The following is a 19962-nucleotide window of genomic DNA, read 5'->3' as shown; positions in this document are numbered from 1 at the left end:
TTATAACAAGTATTTCATATTTTTTATGATTTCAGGGAGCTACTTCCATCACAGTCTATTTGCGAGGTTCACAGTATTGGTATGACTTGAGAACTGGAGCTGTGTATACTGGAGGTGAATACCATAAGTTGGGTGTCTCTGATGAGAGCATACCTGCTTTCCAGAGAGGTGGGACTATTATTCCTCGCAAGGACAGAATTCGGCGCAGCTCTACTCAAATGACTGGGGATCCTTACACACTAGTATGTGTCACCAACCTCTATGTTATCATCTGTTTGTTCTGCAGCTTATAAGTCTCCTCTAATAGCACTTAAAATCTGCAGGGTCAATGGAGGAAGAAAAAGAGTGAAGATTAAGAAACACATATAGGACATTTACAGTAATATTGTCATTATTCATTTTTTCAATCAATGTACACTAGAGGTACATAAAAAGCACCAAGAGGTGGTTTAACCACCCTAACAACCTCCAATGAACCTCGCCTTGATTAGTTGGGTCTGGTTATTCACACTCAAGAGACAGAAAAACATAGGAAGGATAATAACCCAAAGAAATAAATGTGAGCATTTCCAACATTGCCACTAAATGAGTGGTTTGTTACTTAAGAAATCTGAAATAGTAATTTAAAACTCATTTCATAGAAAGTTGGAGAACTTGAAATCCTACATAATTAGATCATGATGTACTTGTTTAGATGGTTAGCAAGTATATACTAAAGGAATACGAGAAATATTAGTGCTAGACAAGTGAAATTGCAACATGCCCATGCATATGCTTCTAACATTTTATCTAAATGGTAGGAGGACAAAGCATCAACAATTTTGTTCTTGGAAGTTGAATCTTTTAATTTTTACCTGTTACTCTCATTTTGATCACTTTTGGTGACTTGTTGTGATGTTTTCACATATCGCCCCATTGCAAATGGGGACCCCCTACTTTTTAGGCCCTCTCGATCTTTTGGTTTTGGTTTTTGGGTCTTTTCATGACAATCTCGTCAATCCTCTTAGTTGGTAAATGTTTGGGGGTCAATTTGATCAAGTCTGCAACTCGTTTGAGCAATTTGGCTAAGTCTGGAGCCTGTTTTGTCCATCATCCTTCGGACTTGGATTTGAGGCCTTTCCTTTAAGGTTTTGGAAAAACTGAACATTGCATTGGAATCAGAACCCTTCAAGGAACCCGCCAGTGAAATTTGAGCGAATTCTGAGCAACTTTCTATTTTTAGAAAGTTCCTATTTTTAGGGATTTCACTGCCTCCCGGATTGTCTTTATTTCACCAAAAATCAAACTTACTATTTTTAGTAAGTTTCTATTTTTACTAAGTGCTTTCCTGACATGTTTTGCCCTAATCTTAACATTTTGAAGCACTTACTATTTTTTGTAAGTCTATTTTTGGCAAGTTCTTCATAGGCAGGGGTCTCAACATTGAAGATTGAGTATTCCTGAATATTTGTCTAAATCTGGATGGTTGAAAAAGTAGGCAGTTGATCGAAAAATGGCTGTCTTAATTCATTCCAGAAGTGGAAAGGCATTGGAAAAAAATCTCCTAAGGCATGGAAATCCAGAATCTAAGATGGCATCCCGATCTGGAAAGTGCAAAAATGGCTGTCTGGTAAAATCCAAGAGAATCCTTACCTTGGCAGTGAATGGATAGCAAAGATAACATGGGTGCTGAAGTGAGGTCATGCAGGATTTTTCCTCCATGACAATTTTCCTTCACCGTGTTGATTTAGCGCCCAAGCATGGAGGTGGGTGCCAAATTGAGGGTGTGGAGTAATTTTCCTCCACACCATATTTTCCTCCACCCCTAAAATTCCACCATGTTGTGACCTTTTCACACATCGCCCCATTGCCAATGGGGACCCTCTCTTTTCCTGCTTTCTAGGGTTTTGTTAGTGTCCTGTGACCTTTTGCTGTAGTTTCACCAAGCCTTGTCCAGTTCAGAGCATTTCAGGCCCTGACGATTGAAAGTTAGTTTTTGCATGTTATGTGATTCCGAAGTGTGAACACCACCAGAGTGCTTAGAAAGGCCAAAGGACGAAGATCGCAATTGATTTGGACGAATTTGGACAACTTTCTATTTTTAGAAAATTTGCTTTTTTGCTTTTTCCTATTTTTTAGGAAGTTTTGTTTTTGGCATTTTCAGCCCGATCCCCGGTATGACTATTTTTAGAAAGTTTTTCCTATTTTTTAGGGATGTCTGCTTTTTGCTTTTTCGGGATGCAAACCTAGGGTTTACACTTGCACCACTGACCAACTTCGACCGGAACTCAAAAACTCCAAGTTTTGACCTAAAAAAGCTAAATCCCTAGATTTTAGGCTTTTTGCTTTTTCGGGATGCAAACCTAGGGTTTACACTTGCACCACTGACCAGCTTCGACCGGAACTCGAAAACTCCAAGTTTTGACCTAAAAAAGCTAAATCCCTAGATTTTAGGCTTTTTGCTTTTTCGAGATGCAAACCTAGGGTTTACACTTGCACCACTGACTAGTTTCGACCGGAACTCGAAAATTCCAAGTTTTGGCCTAAAAAAGCTAAATCCCTAGATTTTAGGTTTTTTTGCTTTTTCGGGATGCAAACCTAGGGTTTACACTTGCACCACTGACCAGCTTCGATTGAAACTCGAAAATTCCAAGTTTTGACCTAAAAAAGCTAAATCCCTAGATTTTAGGCTTTTTGCTTTTTTGGGATGCAAACCTAGGGTTTACACTTGCACCACTGACAAGCTTCGATCGGAACTCAAAAACTCCAAGTTTTGACCTAAAAAAGCTAAATCCCTAGATTTTAGGCTTTTTGCTTTTTCGGGATGCAAACCTAGGGTTTACACTTTCACCACTGACCAGTTTCAACCAGAACTCGAAAATTCCAAGTTTTGGCCTAAAAAAGCTAAATCCCTGGATTCTAGGTTTTTTGCTTTTTCGGGATGCAAACCTAGGGTTTACACTTGCACCACTGACCAGCTTCGACCGGAACTCGAAAATTCCAAGTTTTAACCTAAAAAAGCTAAATCCCTAGATTTTAGGCTTTTTGCTTTTTCGGGATGCAAACCTAGGGTTTACACTTGCACCACTGACCAGCTTCGACCATTCCAAGTACACTTGCACCACTGACCAGCTTCGAAAATTCCAAGTTTTGACCTAAAAAAGCTAAATCCCTAGATTTTAGGCTTTTTGCTGCTTCAAATGATCCACCTAGGCATGGATTTCAAATTTCAAGTTAATCCGGTTAAATTTGATTAAGCTGTGAAATTTTGAAATTTCTCTGAAAATTCTTCTAAGTTTGGCTAACAAGGGTTTTGAAGTATTGCAAGTTCAAACTCCACCAACGATGCGGGAGGCTATGTGGGAGCACTCTCCGAAGTCCGCCATAGATTGGGAGGCTATGTGGGAGCACTCTCCAAAGTCCCCCACAGATTGGGAGGCCATGTGGGAGCAGTCACCAAAGTCCACCAAGGCTAGAGAGGTCATGTGGGAGCTAACTTCAAAGTCCGCCATGCCTTAGGAGAGTCATGAGGAGGGACCTTCAAAGTCCGCCCCATGCCTTAGCCAAATTTTCACCTTGATGGAGGCCATGAAGGAGCACTCACCAAAGTCCGCCAAGGCTAGAGAGGTCATGTGGGAGCTAACTTCAAAGTCCACCATAGATTGGGAGGCCATGTGGGAGCACTCACCAAAGTCCGCCAAGGCTAGAGAGGTCATGTGGGAGCTAACTTCAAAGTCCGCCATGCCTTAGGAGAGTCATGAGGAGGGACCTTCAAAGTCCGCCCCATGCCTTAGCCAAATTTTCACCTTGATGGAGGCCATGAAGGAGCACTCACCAAAGACCGCCATTGTCTTGGAGGTCAGGTAGGAGACACCTTCAAAGTCTGCCATGTATGTGTGTGGGGTACATAGGGGTATAACCCAAAGTCCGCCCAAGCATGCCAAGTGATGGAGGAGCTATGCCTAAAGTCCGCCCAAGGTAAGAGAGCTATGAGGAGCTATGCCCAAAGTCCGCCAAGGTTGGGAAGCTAAAGAGGAGTGATGGAAGTCCGCCCAAGTTGGGGACACCACCAAAGTCCGCCCAAGGTGGGAGCTGCCACCAAAGTCCGCCCAAGATGGAGGTCATGTGGGAGCCCTCTCCCAAGTCCGCCAAAGTAAGAAAGCCATGGATGAGCCAAGTCCAAAGTCCACCAAGGGTTATGAGGCCATGAAGGAGCAAAGGCTAAAGTCCGCCCCATGCCTTAGCCAAAATTTCACCTAGAGAGGTCATGTGGGAGCTAACTTCAAAGTCCGCCATACCTTGGAGAAGATGGAGATAAATTTCAAAAGTCCACCTACGCATTGAAAAGTCCAACAAAATCAACAAGATGCCAATGATGTCACAAAATCCACTGAGATTTCAAAATTAAATCCAAAATGAAGAAAATATCTAAGGATTATTAAAAATCCTCAAAATAAATCCAAAATGGAAAGTTTTTTTTGGAAGAAGAGAATATTGAAAGAATATTGGAAGATTATTGAGATATTAAATCAAAATGGAAAGTTTTTTTTGAAAGGGAATATTGGAGAGTTGATAAATATCTTCAAACTTAAATCAAAATGGAAAGTTTTTTTTGAGATATTGTTAAAACTGGGAAACATGAAAGTTAAAATTAGAAGTATGAGTTGGATGATTTTAGGGGTTTTTACTTGAAGATTTAACCTTGTCTACAAATACTTCATTATCAACTTCATTATTACACCAAGAAGTTCAAAGTTACTAAGGAAAGCTTAGTAAAGTATGTCAGTCTGAAGATCATCTGGAGAAAATTCTAGATATTGTTGGAAGTTGGATAATATTTTTTGGCAAAAGGTTTACAGATTTCTGGAGAAAGGCAACTAGTACGAGCAAGAATCATCCAAACTTTCTGAATTTTCCGAGTCTTTTGGAGAAAATTCTAGCCTTACTTCTATCCAAGTCGGAGGTGAAATTAAAATTATGAATTTTCTGAATATTTTCCAGAATTTCATAAATGATTTTTTCGAAAATTTTGGAGAAAGAAAATCATTTTTTGTCTAAGTATGAATTTTTTTTGAAAGTTTTGACACTTGGTGGTAACCACAACCAGCCTTAAGGCTGAGGGTTTTAAGGTGGAAAATTCTATTTTTATGGCTAAGCATGAAAATTTTCCAACACTAGCCATTTCGCAGCCCCATTATTTTCAAAACTTTGCAAATCATTTTCTAACTTTAAAATTTCATTGTTTGCCTGCAGGCCCTAGACATTATGAAATTCCAGGTAGACAAAGATGCTCCTCCAGAGTCGAGGATGACTTCAAAGTGGAAGAACATCAGCGACACCAACCTCAGACACATCAATCTGAGGGAGTTTAAGAAGTGAATGTTTGGTCTGGACAACCTTGTGCCTACCACCATTGCGCGAAAAATGATGAAGTGTGGTATCGTGCATGCTGCTGGCTTCCTCCCCACCATGCAGTGCAATGAACTAGTAGTTGAATGTGCCAAACACTACAATCCCATCAGTAAGGACATTGTTGCACTTGATGGAAGAGTGTTGGCGAATGTCAGCGATGAGGCCATCAGAGAGGCCTTCAGGATCCCAGAGTACCACAACACAATGTATATGACAAAGGACGAAGTTGATAGTCTGTACCAGGACCACCTAGAGGAATATGATGCCATAGTTAACCATTCCTGGCTAGACAAGCCGAGGAAGGGCGCCTCCAAACTCCAGAGAAAGAGCCTAGTGCGAGCATACTTCAAGGAGGACATTGGGGACATGATTGTCCTGCTCAATAGAATAATAGGAAATCCTCAGGGAGCTCCATTCGAACCCTGGATGTATTATTTCATTAATGAAATAATCAATGGAGTAAGGATGATAGACTGGGCCCGGATGATCAGCGACAACCTAGACAACCAGTTGAGAAACCTGGAGACGAATAGGACTTTCTTCATGAGTTCTTACTTGTTTTATTCATTGGCCAGGACCTACAGATACATAGGTCTCACTTGCAGAGGAGAAGTTGGGAACAAGGAGAACCAGTTTCCAGTGTATGATTGCTATCCTCAGCTCCACATGGAAGAGAAATTTCATTTTAAAAGAGTGAATGATACCTTCCTGATGCACATCACTCGGACACTTCAAGGTGGCTTGCACCAGAGGCTCTCTCAGGAGTCTATGGACTTCATCGGTCGGTTTGGGTTTGGTACATACAATATCCAAAATTCACTTACCTTCGAATTCAGGGATTCTCCGGGCCTCCATACAAGCTTCCGGCTTACCCTACCAACCGAGTGGTGTTGCTCGAGGTTGTGAGATAATTGGAGGAGTATATAGTGATTCAAAGGGATAAGCAAAAGAAGGCAAGAACGTCCTCACTCACAATTGGTAATGGGCTGGAAACATGTCCATCATCACAAGCTGCTGCAACCGTGGAGAAGGAGTTGGCTTGGTATCCCTTCTACCAATACAAGGCAAGAAAAGATTTCGATCCATTCCATAGGATAAAGAAGATCGAAGGGACAACGTTTGAGCATAGACTGGATCTAGAAGACTACAAGGCTAATGCAGCCGATAGCTTCGAGATCAGGAAGAGATTCTGGTCAAGAATCCCTTTGAGCATGGTGAGAGCAACGAAAGTATTCAGAGTTGCCGATCAGGTAGAAGAAATCCTAGAACTTCAACAGTCGGGCTTTGAAAAGATGAAAAATGAACCCTTAGTCTTAATAGATTGGACAGAGGGAGAGAAATCAGATCTAGCAGACCTCATGAGGTCGGTGGTTGAGTATTCAAGGTGGTGGGCGGCTGAAAAGACAAAACAGTTGAAGGCCAAAGGTGTGACCTTGACTTCTGAATTAATGGGAGTAGATGATACTCTGTCTGTCAATCTTTGTACCTCCACCGGCGATGTGCGAAATCCAGAAAGTGTTGGGTCTCGAAAGAGGAAGGAGTTGGTTGGAAGCTCTCCAAAGGTCACAAGGAAAAGGGTTGTAGGTGAGAGAAGAGAATCCAGCGAGAGTCACTCCATCCTAAGTGCTGCTTCCATTGCGCCCGATCAAAATGCAACTGGGGAGCAAGAGATGAACATCTGTGTGATTGATGATGAAGTAAGAGTGCTTTCCCAACCAGTTGAGGAAGTAGTGGAAGAGGTCTTCCAAGGTCCAGACAAAGAGAAAATTGAAGCACCTACAATCTTCTTGGATGGCATACCAGCAAACCCAAGAGAGGCGGATGATGAGTTTGATTGGAACACCGTAGAGCAATCAACCATTCCGGATTGGCTGAGAGCAAGGATAAAGGCCAAAGTTCCCAAGGAGGCCCACTCAACCGAGGAGGTCACCGCAGCATTCCTGGAGAAGGTGAATGAGCCCGCTATAGCTAAACCACCCAAACTCGCAAGGAAGTTTTCCCTAATTCAGAGAGACAGTGCCGGATTCAGGACAGTCCAAATAGCGGTGCCCAAAGAAGGGAAGACCAGAGACAATGTCACCGCGAATGATTACAAGGTTACCACCATAGAGCTGGGTAAGCCCAACCAGGACCAAGAGGTCCAATATTTTGATGACTCCTGCAACGTTCTAAAGGCTAGGCTAGCTCATGAAAAGGAGAAGAGGAAGAAGGTTGAAGAAGAGAACCAACAGTGGAAGAAGTATGTTCTCCATCTTACCAGCCCACTCAATCGTGAAGTCCCGACCACTCCGCCACAGTCTCTTCAGCAGGGATCAATGAAGGACTATGATGATAGGAAGGGCTCGTACACTCAAGAAAAGGAATGGATTTCAGACCCTTTGGTGCGTGTTGACACCCTGGTGGAAAACTTAGTATCGGCACATGAGGCAACTTTTTTGTTGATTGATCGTATCCAGGATCTAGCCTCCAATTGGGAAGAGGTGGATGAAATTCAGAATGAAATACTCCCTCATCTGAAGGTTATCCGAGGCATGTCAAAGAGAAGCTTAGTGGATGCAGGCATCATACAGACAGGAGACAGGTACGACTTCGGCATGTGGTACTATACTCTGGTCACTCGGATTGAGGTTCTGAAGAAATCCGAGACCAAGTGTTTTGAAACAGAGGCAAGTGTTAGAGAGATCCTGGGCAAGGTATTCCGTGTGGCGTCAGAAATCTGGAAGAAGGAAAGCCTAAGGGAGAAGCATTTACAAGCAGAGAACCTGAGAGCCAGGATTCAGGCGAGCTTCTTCAGGGATTCAGGGATGATTGACAAAGGTGATCTTTCGAAGATTGCAAACTTCCTCTCCATTGATGATAATTTCCTCACCCAAGCAGTTGAGTGGGAAGGCATCCTTGCCACATGTACCAATGACGTGGACCTCATCAACTTCTAGATTGGCAGTTTGCCAAGTGTCACCATGGAGGAGGTCAAGCTCATTGTGTCCAGAGACGTTGAATCTCTGAAAGAAGAAAGTGGCCACTCACCTCAGTGAAATTAGCAGTTGCGCTACTTGTCACTCTTTCATTTGTTTGCACTGATAATATTTCGGGAAACCCTAATTAGGGTTTAGGACTTTCAATCTTGGCCCTTGGTCACTGTTTGATCTCGACCATTCATTTATTTTTGAGAACTATATAAGGTTGCCTCCTCTCATTTGGAGAGTGTGAGGTTTTTGATGTATTGTTGCTTAAGGTCATTTCCAGATAATATATTGCATGTGCGCTGCTTTGTAATCTCTATTATTTGAATGATTTGCATGGTTTCAATTGCCTCAACACTTAGTTAGAATTAATCTAGATTTGCTTTCATTGTTGTTAATTTGAATGAAGGATTTGATAAGTGTCAATTGATGGTGTATCTCCGCTCATACTTTTGGTAAATGGATGATTTCCATTCTACCGTGTAAAATTAGTTTGAGCCCATCCCTTGTGCATCCCAATATCTCGATCATAAGCACAACCCATTGAAGATTGCACCGGCCTTGTGTAGTTGTCCCTAGTGTGGCGAAGCAAGGTTTGGTTTCTCGAGAACACCCAGTTGATACCGTCTCCAGAATTCGTAGAATTAGATTAGCCTTCCTGAACCCTATCTCTTTTTCCCTTTCTTTTGAAAGTCTAAATCCTAGAAAATTCCAAAAAAAAAGGAGCCTAGAGTTGCTAAATCCATCTAAGTCCAGCAGTTCAAGATACTTGTCAAACGTAAGTCGCCCTTGAAATTTCAGCATACACTACCCAAGAAGCTATTCCACTAAAGTCGCTTGTTTGCACATATAGACCTTGGAATCAGTAGTGATTTTTCAGGAGAGGATAGAATACCTTCGGGTATCCTATCCTAATGTTTGGTAGATGATAAAACAAACACCAACATAAAATGGCGCTAGAAGGAGGGCTTTACCAAGAGAACAACTTTCTAAACAGTTGGACTTGAGATCATACCAATTCATAGTTGTGAGCTTACCCAAAGCTTTTAACCCTCCTCCCGCACACAGCATACAAGAGCATTAGCAGGATTTAATCACTATCAAATCCTAAAGTTACTTATTTTTGGATAGTAAATATGATGCAGCATGGTATTGCCGCATGAATTCCCATTCAATCTACCTCTTGAACAACCTGAACAAGGACTGAATCAGTCATACATTACAGATCAATTGCGAGCACTTGCTTGGAAATCAAAAGTAAATTATTCTCAGTTCGGACAAGTAAGTCACGTGATCAAAGGAAATCTAGAGAGACAAAGGATTTCTACCCTTTGCAAGCAAGTTCTGAAAGAAATCCGACAATTTTCTTTTCCGTCCACTAACATGGTAAGAGATGGGTCTGCCCATCACTCCTCCTGAACCAGGAAGAGACCCCGAACCAGTGATACAACCAGATTTGAGCTTCAACGACGAACAAGAAAATATCATCATTGAGTTATATAGCTTAGCCTGGTCTGTGAAAAGAAATTATCCTGACTGGTGTCGAATGTGCTTCATCCTCGAAGAAGAAGAAGAGATTGCTAACCGCATCAACACACAAAATCACAGAGAACAAGAGGAAGTTAATCTAGCCCCTGGACCTGCTCCTGCACTGCCTCAGCAAGAATAAACACTACGCTGGATTGCATAAGTTCTTTCTCCCTGGATAAATTTCAGAGGATCCTCAGATCAGCACAAAGTTTATCCAAAGAATTTGTAGAATTAGAACGACCCACCAGATCTAGACAAAAAAGAGAAGTTTCACCAGAGAAAGGAGAAAATCAAGCAGAAGAAGATAGACCAGAGGTGGAAGACATTTCCAATTTATTCCAAACCCCCTCCCCTCAAGTCCCAAGCACTTTGCCTTCAGTCTCCTTTACACCAATTGTCCAACAAGTTCAGCGAGTGATTTCCCAAGCAAACATCCCAATGGCGTGGCATCCGGCCAATGCATCCCCTATGGTCTTCACAGCCTATAATGCGATGCCAAAGAGTCCTGAGCACTTCTGTTCTAGGTTTCATAGTTGTGATCTAAGTCGCTTAGCTGATGAACATATCAAGATTTTTCGAGGATCTCCTGCATAATAGAGATATCCAGCATGAAGACGTGGCTTGTAGGTTGTTTCCTTACACCTTTGATGAAGAAGCCTCCTGGTATATACACCTGCCAGCTGACTCCATTCATAATTGGCAAGAGATGAAAGATATCTTCTTAGAGAAATTCAGATCGCCAATCTCTCCATCTAAATTATATCGACAGTTTGTGGAAATAAGAAGACAAGAACATGAGCCTATTAACACTTTCAATAATAAGTTTCACAAAGCATATACAAGGCTAAGAGATCCCTACAATCTGAATAATGCTGCTGTACTGCTTATTTACTATGCAGCATTGGATCACCTCACTTCCATGTTCGTAAAAACAAAAGGCACCCCCCCAACCAGTCTAAAAGAAGCATACGCTTCAGCTATTTCAGTCAGCAATGATGTGGAAGTAGGTGCCGCTACAGGACCCTTGAATTATCTAGGAAATCCCGCCGCACAGGGACAGATCCAAAATATCAATAGAGCATTGTCTCAGAATACTCCGGTGATGAACCCAATTCCCATAGCTAGTAATCAGTTGGTTCTTCATCCTGGAAATCCGGTCTCGCAAGTACCTCCGCCGCAACTGGTATATCTCCAAAGCGTGACAACTTCAAGTCGGACCTCAGAGGAGAAAGAAGAAATGAGGGAATTAATCAATCAAGTAAAGAAATTGTCGACAGAGGTAACTTATTAGAAAGGACAGAACAACCAAATGCAGAGAAATTATCAAGGAAATCATCCAGGACAAGGTTCTTCTGGATATACAAGAGACGGTCAGAATTTCCAAAGAGACAATCAAAACTACCAAGGGAATAATCAGAATTTCCGAAACAATAATCAAGTTCCCCAGAAGAGAACATGGAATACTGGGCCCAACAACGGTACTGTACCCTCCCCCTTGGATAGCCAACCTGCTGCAGACAGTCGTCCCGCAGACAAAGTATTCCTAGTAGAAGCTGCACTATTAGGATGGTGTAGGTTGCACAATCCTGATCAACATTCTGAGTTACAATGCCATGAATTCCAGGTAGCAGCTAACATTTTCTAAAGCGAGAGAAGGAATTTAAGAGTAGAAGAAGCTCCACCAACTGGGTATGAGATTGTTCCTGTAACAAGATATGATCAAGCTTTGGTCATAGAAAATGTCAAGTCCCCATTCCAGAACAGTCCATCATACCGGCCTAACCAAAGATTCCCACCCGCATCTGCTAATAGCCCCGTGGAACTGCCACAAGGTCAAGTTAAGCCTGAAGTCCAATTAGTATCAAACCAGCCGACCACCATCAATGGCTATAACTTCCCCCCATTATATGATAGTGTTTTGGTTGAAGGCAATAGGGAGGTGCAAGCATTCCAACAAACGTCCGGAAATCAACCCCGCGTATACCAAAGGAATAATCGATACAATGAGCCTCTAACCACATCTATTCCTCCCAACAACTTTCAGACCCCACCAAATCCCAGTGCTACCAATGCATCAACACCTCCTAGGGATTCTCCTGAATATCACGAGTAGAATGTCCAACCCAGTGGTTCAAAACCTGTCAGTTCCCATCAAGTTGACCAAAGGCGACCAACAGTTCCCCAGCTAGGGCCAGTTCACACTCAACCAAAAGACAACCCTAAGGAGGAACTAAAGAGGCTAAGTTCATTCGTACTAGAAGAATTCAAAAGGATAAAAGTCAGTTTGCCTTTGATTGAATTGATGAAAATCCACGAAATTAGAGAAACAATCTTTGGTAGTATTACTGAAGTTGTGGCACCAAGAATCCCTCAACCAAATGCAGTAAACAGAGGGACGGTTAATGTTCCCGCTAATACCAATGTTGTATCATCCGATGTCCCACAACAATCTCCAAATTTTGTAGGCATGATGCAGACATCAGTTGAAAACCAAGAAAGCGTCACACCAGAAGAAGTCCTCATGGACACAAACATATTCCGTGTGGCGTCAGAAATCTGGAAGAAGGAAAGCCTAAAGGAGAAGCATTTACTAGTAGAGAACCTGAGAGCCAGGATTCAGGCGAGCTTCTTCAGGGATTCAGGGATAATTGACGAAGGTGATCTTTCAAAGATTGCACACTTCCTCTCCATCGATGATAATTTCCTCACCCAAGCAGTTGAGTGGGAAGGCATCCTTGCCACATGTACCGATGACGTGGACCTCATCGACTTCCAGATTGGCGGTTTGCCAAGTGTCACCATGGAGGAGGTCAAGCTCATTGTGTCCAGAGACGTTGAATCTCTGAAAGAAGAAAGTGGTCACTCACCTCAGTGAAATTAGCAGTTGTGCTACTTGTCACTCTTTCATTTGTTTGAACTGATAGTATTTCGGGAAACCCTAATTAGGGTTTAAGACTTTCAATCTTGGCCCTTGATTGCTGTTTGATCTCGGCCATTCATTTATTTTTGAGAACTATATAAGGTTGCCTCCTCTCATTTGGAGAGTGTGAGGTTTTTGATGTATTGTTGCTTAAGGTCATTTCCAGATAATATATTGCATGTGCGCTGCTTCGTAATCTCTATTATTTGAATGATTTGCATGGTTTCAATTGCCTCAACACTTAGTTAGAATTAATTTAGATTTGCTTTCATTGTTGTTAATTTGAATGAAGGATTTGATAAGTGTCAATTGATGGTGTATCTCCGCTCATACTTTTGGTAAATGGATGATTTCCATTCTACCGTGTAAAGTTAGTCTGAGCCCATCCCCTGTGCATCCCAATATCTCGATCATAAGCACAACCCATTGAAGATTGCACCGGCCTTGTGTAGATGTCCCTAGTGTGGCGAAGCAAGGTTTGGTTTCTCGAGAACACCCAGTTGATACCGTCTCCAGAATTCGTAGGATTAGATTAGCCTTCCTGAACCCTATCTCTTTTTCCCTTTCTTTTGAAAGTCTAAATCCTAGAAAATTCCAAAAAAAAAGGAGCCTAGAGTTGCTAAATCCATCTAAGTCCAGCAGTTCAAGCAAAGAAACGGGACTCGGACTCGGCAAGGCCGACTCGGCCTCAGACTCGGCTGGACTCGGCAAAGTGAAAAACTCAAGAAATTTAGAGATTTTTAAAGATTTAAAACTTGTTTCAAACACCCTTTATTGAATACACCTTAAAGACACAAAAACATCATCAAACTCGGCTCATTTGATTACATACACAAGTATACATCAATCACATAAGCATAAACGCAAATTGTAGCTGAAGAAAATAACAAACATAGATATATAAATATTGTCAAATGTATACAATATTACAAAACTCATCGAATAAAAAATCCACGTCATCATATGATCATCATCAAATGTTTCATACAAATACCAAAGGTAAATAGTAAATACTAAATACAACAACAAGTGTACAAGCCTATGGCTCAAAGGGCCGTGCAACTGCACCCTCTCGCCCTGGCCCCCTGCGAAGGCATTTAAAGTAGGTCCTGGATGATTCAACAGCCATAGTCGCTCCCCATGACACCATGCCATGCTCACCAACATCAGGAACAACTCTGTCACTCTGAGTCTCAGTATTTCCTGTCTCTGCTCGTGCTCTCTGCTCCTCCTCTGCCATGGCTGCAGCCTCAGCCTCTATATCTACTTGGTCAATCCAATCAATGTCATCATCACTAAATACAGCTCTAGGGGTCCCAAGAGCTGTCTGATTCTCATTGGCCCACTCTGCTTCAAGATCAACCTCATCTAGAATGATAGGAGACATGTCAACTATTGCATTCTTTCTCATTCTAAGGTGGAGGTTGTAGTGAACAAAGACGAGATCATTCATCTTCTCCACAGATAATCTATTGCGCCTGTTGGAGTGTATGTGCTCAAACATACTCCAATTGCGCTCACAACTTGATGCACTGCATGGTTGGCTCAAGATGCAAATGGCCAACTTCTGAATATTTGGTGTGTCTGGGCCAAAAAAGTTCCACCAATGATCTGAGTTTGAAATGAGAAAAATAAATAAAATCAGTCTCACTCATGAACTCATTTAACAAGTTACAATATAGTATTGAATAAAACTAAAATTAAGCCTAACAATTTATTTTTACTTGGCATCATAGTTGTCCTACCATCTTTGGCGACAGGACGAGAGAAGGTCTCCCCTTGTGCATCTGAGAACATTTGTAGCTCTCAAAAAAGGTCTATCTGAGAAGTACCAGCAGGTCCTATCTTCTCCATGATTGCATATAGCCCATCAAGGACCTCCACATTAGCCTTGAAAGAAGGGATAAAACGGAATGTCGGATTCAGATACTAGGCTGCCGCATGGATGGGCCTATGAAGCTGATGATGCCATCTCCTATCAATGATCTCCCAAATGGGACCATATTTGCTCTCATCTGCTCGATAGACGAATCTGATGGCCTCCTTCGCCCTATCCATGCCCTCATATATATAGCCATTGCGGGCTTATCTCCATCTGCAACTCGCAACAAAACCACCAAGGGCTTAACAAACTGCAAAATTGAAAATATTGTGTAATTTAGAAAAATGAGCAAATAAGAGAATACATATAATAAGTTATAAAACATGAAGTTAAATTGTAGAGTTTATAAAAAAATTACCTTCAGTATCTCATCACAAGGGACCCAAAAGCCTTGCTCATCAAAAATGGAGTCTGCCATCTCTATCCCTGTAGGGGTGGTAGCATAGGATGAGGAAGACCACTCCTCACCAACAATCATACGTCTCAAGGCAGACTTAGACCTAAGCATGGACTGCAATGTGAGGAAGTTTGTGGCAAATCTTGTTATTCCTGGACGAGTTAACTCCTTCTGCTCTGTGTATTGTCTCATAAGAGCCAATACCCATGAATGATTATATACAAATTTGCAGACATTTCTTGCCCTTTCTACACATCTCTTGACCCATGGGATTTTTCCAATATCCTCCAACATGAGGTCAATGCAATGAGCAGCACCTGGAGTCCAAACTATAGATGGGTGCGTCTCCATCAATAGTCTACCTGCAGCAACATAATTTGTTGCATTGTAAATTGTAATTAATGGAGGTACAAACTACAAGATAGTAATTAATTTGCAAACAAAATTAGTTTGTAATCAAAAGTTTACCTGCAGCAACATAATTTGCTGCATTGTCGGTCACCACCTGTACTACGTTCTCCTCACCCACATCTTCAATCACCTCCTCTATTTGCTCACACAGGTAGGTGGCATTCTTGGAATGAGCGGAGGCATCAATGGACTTGATGAAAACGGTGCTCCCTGAAATAAAAAAATAAAGCTAGGTCAATGATCATTCAATAAACCATTAGATAAAAAATAAAAAATTAAAGACTATATGAAACTAAAATTAATCAATCACCTGCGGAAGAAACAAGAATGGAAGAAACTAAAATTCAATGAGATAAGTTAAGTATAAAAATTAAAACAATCAAAGTTATCAAACATAAAAGTTAGTAAAACATTCACTTGGCTACAAAGAATGGAATACAGCTGTAGCTCCAAAACCTGCCAATTGCCATTTTAGCAGCATCATGGACCTCCTTGTTCCAACCCATGCCCTCAAGCGACGGTTGGGAGCCAGGAGTAGTGCGAGGCACAAAGAAGGAATCCAACCTAGATTTACGAATCCTAGGTCCAATGGTAACATTCCCACTACAACTACTAGTGGTAGGAGCATGAGAAGTGGGAGTGGCACTGCCACTTATAGAGGCAGAAGCAAAAACGGAAGCACCAACAGTAGCAAACTGAGTGGGACGATATGGAGGTAAGGAAGAAGGGCCTCCAACGCAACCTAACTGTGTCCCTCTTCCTAAAACTGTCTCCCTCCCAATGGCTGCTTGATCCTCCTTTTGTTTCTTTTTTCTTTCAATCTCCTCAACCATTACATAACAATCACGTACGGCTTCAGGGACTGCTTTTAGGCATGGTTCGGCATCATGTCCACGCACACCAGTAATATGGTATTTCAGCCTATATATACCTCCATGGAATATTGTTTTGCGAAACATACATTTAGTTTGCCCCTTCCATTGCCCTGGAAAATCCTCATGATATTTCCAAGCAGGGTCCTTTCTAATGAGGGGTCTAGAAGCTGAAGTAGACATTTTAGGATAGTTTTGTGAAACTTGAAGTTGAGGCAAATTGAAATAATAAAGTGAAGTTTCCTGCAATAAAACGTTACAAATACAAAATAAAATTAATACATATTACATACATTCAAAAAAACTAAAGTAGGGTTTGTCAAACCCTACTTTAAAAAAAAAGAAATTTACAAACGCTACATAGTACAACACTACAACTACATACTACATGCTACATACACACATACAAAAGATTTTGAAAAAAGATGTAAAACTTTCAAAATAAATGGATACAAAATGGAATTTTTGCATACAAGAAACAAACTAATCTTCAAAAAAACAACCGTACCTCTTACAACAAGCTTGAAACGAGCTACAAAGTCTTCCTATCCAACTCTTGATGCACCAAATCGAAACACAATGCAGCTCCAATGTGACGAATTGAAGAAAACTTGAGCTTCCTCCTTGCTGGTTTTTCTTCTATGCACCCTTGTTTTTCTTCCCAACTCACTTTACTCTTCCTTTTTTTGCAAGTGAATGAAATGAAAGTCACTTTTAAGACTAGAAGACAATTAACATAAAAAAACGGACTTCAAAAAACTTTGCATTATATTTTTTTTTTGTGTTTTTGATTTGCCTTATGCCGACCGAGTCCGAAGCTCGGGACTCGCCAAGTTTGGCGAGTTTGGGCCAAACTCGCCAACTCGGCGAGTCTAGCGAGTAAACTCGCCAGACTCGGACGAGTCCGAGTTCAAGCCCCTAGGACTCGCCGAGCATGACTTGGACTCGGACTCGCCGAGTCTGGGCGAGTCCCGTTTCTCTGAGTTCAAGATACTTGTCAAACGTAAGTCCCCCTTGAAATATCAGCATACACTACCCAAGAAGCTATTCCACTAAAGTCGCTTGTTCGCACATATAGACCTTGGAATCAGTAGTGATTTTTTAGGAGAGGATAGAATACCTTTGGGTATCCTATCCTAATGTTTGGTAGATGATAAAACAGACACCAACACATCACCCATCTGTTTTAGCACCCAAAGGAGAAGAAGAGTGCTCAAGTGAGGGTGTGGAGGAATTTTCCTCCACGCCACTTTTTTCCTTCATCATGCCAAAATTCCGCCCAAACAGGAAGTTGGGCGCCAAAACAGGGGTGTAAAGGAAAAGTCATTGAAGTCAACATTCCTCCACTGCATGGAATTTGCGCCGAAGGATGAAGAGGAATGCCAAACCAAGGGAAGGAATTTCCTTCCTGTTGTGACCTTTTCACACACCGCCCCATTGCAAACAAGGACCCGCTCTTTTCCTGCGTTCTGCGTTGGTTAGGTTAGGGTTCTAGCAGCTTAATGGGCAATTCTGAGTTTCTCGTGCCCGAGTCTCTGAATTTTGATCATGCCTATTGTCGCTTAGGGTTTTTTGAAGTTATAGGATCAAGCACATAAAGTTGAGATTTTAAATGATCCTAATTTTGTCTAAGTGTAGACCTTTTGAGCATTAACGTGTTTTTGAACGTCCACGTCGGTGATTTTAAAGTGCTAAGGTGTTTCAAGACCTTTTGGAGTTGTTTTCTCGCTCCTAGGAAGTTATTCAAGTTGATTTTGCTCTTTATCCCGATAGGTTTCCTTGTTTTTCGCTCAATTTTTTGATGAATTTGCCTAAGTCCAAATGAGTTTTATTGAGTTTTGAAGTTTTCTAGTGGTTTCGAGCGGAAAAATCATCATTTTCCGGATGAAAATCCATATTTTAAGGGTTAAAAGGTCAAAAGTCCACACTAGAGGTGCTTTTCCCTTCATATTCCTGACTACCCATGATTTTCCCCCACTCAAAATCCTTATAGTGATGGATTTTCCTTGGAATCCAGACATACCCCGTTTTTCCACCATTGAGAATCCATACTAGGGTTGATTTTCCCCAGGATGCTTTAATTTTGACTAAGTGTTCGGATTTTATCCTGACTACTTTCGTTTTTCCACTGGGAGTATGGATAAGGTTGTGGATGACATTTGTGATGATTCCATATCTGGAACGATTTTCCACCAGGATTTTTTGTGACAAGATTTTGTGGATTTTTATGCGGATATTCATTCCAGACCCTGGGCGATTTTCCGCTGAGAGTGATTTTGATGATTTTGTGTCCGGATGAATGTCCAAACTAGGATGGATTTTCCCCCGGGGGGGCATTTTTGTGCAAAATGATGAAGTTTTAATTGGAAGTTTCATTCCAGACTCAAATCGATTTTCCCTAAACCTATTTTTGTGCAAGTTGATGAAATTTTGATAGGGACTTTTATCCCTACTTGGATCGATTTTCCCCTAAGGGGATATTTTAATGATTTTTGTTGGGATTTTTATCCCAAGTTAAATCGATTTTCCCCCATTGGCCATTTTTTATTTCAATTTTGAAATATTTTAATAAATGAGCCTCATTTAATTGTTTTTGATGAAGTGCAACGATTATTTAAAAATAAAAAACAATTAACAAATGATTTGCAATGAGCATTAAATGAATTTGACCTTCTAGAAGCAAATCGATTTTTGCCAATCAAGTAGCAAGTATAAGAACGAGTTTTTTATCCCACATTGCTTGTGTGGTGAAAGTTGATGGTGAAAGCAAGTTTAAAAGGAGAGATCCCAACATTATTTTATTATTATATTTGCCAAGTGTATGCTTGCAAAGGTGATTTTGATGAAGTGTCAAGTTGACATATTGGGTTGAAGATTGCTTTGTTACCCATTTTTTCTTCATTTCCAGCCCAAGGCGATTTTTATTGGCTGCCATTGGAGTGAATTTGCCACAGATTTTCAGACTTACATGATTTTTGGTGAGGTGGCGATTTTTGGGAGGAAGGTGATTTTGTGTTTGGGAGGTTATACCACCATTTTTGGGTGATTTTCTTCCTTGGTGTGTGCCGCCATTGTTGCAAGCTTGCTGGTTGATGTTTTCAGATCTGTTATTTGCCTTCATTGCTGAGATTTTATACCTTCATTCTGGCTGGAAGTTCGATTTTCAGACTTCACACTTTGTTCTCAGCCCATTTTTGCCTAGGGCGATTTTGCCTAGAGGCTGATTGGAGGCATCTTAAGTCAATTTTCAGAGCTCTTTTTAGTTGTTACAGGTCTGAAAAATCCATTGTAGGCGGCTGTCCTCAGAAATCTTCATTTCCAGCCACCTACCCAGTTGGGCGATTTTGCTTGGAGTTCATTCCTTTGTCATTTATTGATCATTTTCAGGGATCTTCACTACTTTGCAAGGTGCTGGTAAGTCTGAAACAACTAATTTTAAGACTTGTCCTAAGAAAAATGTATTTTTTACCAGCCATACTTATATTCCTGGATATGATTGCTTTCATCATTAAGGTCGATTTTCATCAAGTTTGTGCACATTTGGGTGATTGCAACATGTTTTTTAGAGATGAATTTGTGAAATTGCAGGTTGTCTT

At 41.3% G+C, this 19962-nt stretch overlaps 1 pseudogene; it reads left to right on the top strand.

Moving 5' to 3' along the window:
• The window catches only part of LOC131858101 (probable glucan 1,3-alpha-glucosidase), a 91891-nt pseudogene that overhangs the window by 45809 nt on the left and 26120 nt on the right, over positions 1-19962 (top strand).

The sequence above is a fragment of the Cryptomeria japonica genome, chromosome 9, assembly GCF_030272615.1.
Source record: "Cryptomeria japonica chromosome 9, Sugi_1.0, whole genome shotgun sequence".
NCBI classification, from domain to species: Eukaryota; Viridiplantae; Streptophyta; class Pinopsida; order Cupressales; family Cupressaceae; genus Cryptomeria; species Cryptomeria japonica.
The sequence above is the reverse complement of the archived record's forward strand: the minus strand, read 5'-3'. Positions and strand labels throughout refer to the sequence as shown.